Source organism: Frieseomelitta varia, unplaced genomic scaffold, assembly GCF_011392965.1.
Source record: "Frieseomelitta varia isolate USP_RPSP 00005682 unplaced genomic scaffold, Fvar_1.2 scaffold_473, whole genome shotgun sequence".
Classification (NCBI taxonomy): domain Eukaryota; kingdom Metazoa; phylum Arthropoda; class Insecta; order Hymenoptera; family Apidae; genus Frieseomelitta; species Frieseomelitta varia.
The window spans coordinates 50,299-52,661 of NW_025110227.1; the positions used below are offsets into that span (position 1 = coordinate 50,299).

Sequence of the window (2,363 nt, forward strand, 5' to 3'; positions counted from 1 at the left end):
AAAAAAAAAAAAACATCGCGACATTGCGAGCTGTTGTTGCTCCGTAACGAGTTGAGAATCGAAAAATCACGCTCGGGTTCTTGTTGTGTGCGTGCGTGTGTGTGTTTGAGAAATCCCTCGTCGATCGCAGATATGCCGACTAATTATGATCTTTAGTTCTCGAGATAAGGGGAGACAGAGTTCTCGAGACGTAGCCTGCAAACGTTAGTGCAGCAATCGTGATTGTTGCTAAACGCTTATACCGTGGAAGATAAATATGAAGTACGATAAATATGAACAGTATCACAGCCTGTACCTAGGATATTTATTTCATTGCTAATCGTCGTACTCAAAGGCGAAAGCCACGATATCAGATGTTGGATAAAATCGGCGTGCGCAAGTCGACCGTGACTCAGAAAGCAAAAGCTTGGACATTCTATTTCAATCGGTTTATCTAACGGTTCTTATCTGGTCTTGTGTATATATTTGGATTTATCATTAGTTTTATCTGTGGACAATTATTCCACGCGTCGTTCGTAATCAATGATATTTAATGTAATTTAGAGATTGTACATGATGTTTTGTTTTTGTAGGAGGGAGAGAGGAAAAGAAGAATCAGAATCTAGGAATGTTAATACATAGAGTCACTAATTCACTCTGTGTATTGCACTCGAGGGCTTGAAATATTTCAAATAAATTGCAAAGAGGATTGATTACCGAAAAAAAAAAAAAATTATACACTGTTATATGTTATGTTTAAAAGAAATTCGGGAAATTCTTCCGACGACTCGTCGTCAAATATTTCCAAGATCTCGTTGGAAACTTGATATCGTGAGGCTGAAACTCTGTGGATTCTAATACAGAATAATTTCTCAGCTAACGACATTTGTCAATTAACAAGTGACAGCTGTAATTTATGAATATTTATCTGTTGTATAAACACTTTTTACAACTGTAAAGTGATCGTCTCGCTAATAATTTATAAACTTTACTCGCCTTACTCTGATCTTACAAATTTATACCTGTTGTGCATTGATAATGAGATTGATAATCGACTCATGAAACTTTCTCAATTATAAATACGTGAAGTCATTGTAAGAAATTATCCATAATTTTAACTGACATAATTTGATAAAAGAAGATCGTACAACGATCCACTTGGTCTCGTTTTATGGCGTGAAGCTTCTAGTTTGATGGCCAGGAGTTTGTTTTTTCTTAAAGATGATTTTACATCAGGGTAACGAGTAGAAGAGTGAGTGATAAAAAATTCAAATGCGTATGAGAACATGAAAAAAAAAAACTTTCGCCACGACTAAATCCGCTATGGCCTTAATGATTGAAATTTTCTTTCTACAACGATCCCTACTCGTTGTATACTTTTTTTCGTCATTTCATCGAACATTAGGACTGTGAAATGTTAGAATTTCTTGAATTTAACCCTAACATTCAATATTCAATAAAATGGTGAAAAAAATCGTTTTAAAACAAGTTTTACTTCTCAAAATAATGGCGGAACGGAAAAAATTTTTTAATTTTTTTACATACATATGAATTTTGACAATTTTGAAGAAAAAGGTATCTTCACTTTGTCACTTGCTATACGATGCAAAGTGACCTCCAGAAGAAAAAATAAAAAGAAAAAGAAATCAACCTTCGATTGTGTCAAAGCTTTGAACAGAGTCCAAGTAGATTGTTTTACGATTTTTTCTTTCTCTCTTTTTTTTAGAAAATGTTTTTATATCATTTGTCAAATTGTCGGCAATACCTCATTGTCATTGGTATGCTAGCAGTTATGCTAGTCACTGTACATCTACGAAAATGCAAACCAACCCGACTCGAAATTCGATTCACCTGTACAATTGCGTGAGAAAAAGAAAAAAAAAGTGGTCTGGTCGAGAAACTCCACCTGAATGAGATGGAAATCAATTTTCACGGCGGTGACGAGTCAATATCAGGTTCTGTCGAAAGACAAACTCGTATCAAACGTCCCGTGGTTCGGGCAGAGACTGAAGACCGAAATATTTTGAGGTTTAGGTATCATATCCAGAGACTGAAACCGAAATATTGCGAAGTTTAGGTATTATACCGGTATTTGCTCCCTTATTATCGTAATATAACCGCTATTTGGGACATCGGCTTTAATATCGGTATAAGACGGTCATACCGGTATTTTCATACATATTTTATCGATATTTGATGTCCACAAATGGTAAAAATACCGAAATATATACCGCTACGGTACCGCTTTACCGACGAAAACACATTTCTCATTTTCTACGTACAGTGACTCTTATTAATATTCGGACGTCATGCTATTCAAAATATTGTTGTGGATCTCGATTGTTTATAATAGTAAGTTTGGATTAATTTTTTAACAATCCAAT

At 34.8% G+C, this 2,363-nt stretch overlaps 1 protein-coding gene and 1 long non-coding RNA gene across 2 annotated transcripts in view; one reads left to right on the forward strand and one right to left on the reverse strand.

Moving 5' to 3' along the window:
- Positions 1 to 2,363, reverse strand: part of LOC122532787 (methylcytosine dioxygenase TET2-like) — a 92,166-nt gene that overhangs the window by 50,036 nt on the left and 39,767 nt on the right. The window lies entirely within an intron of this gene.
- LOC122532788 overlaps positions 1 to 2,363 on the forward strand; it is a 14,927-nt gene that overhangs the window by 11,008 nt on the left and 1,556 nt on the right. The gene's annotated exons all lie outside the window — the stretch shown is intronic.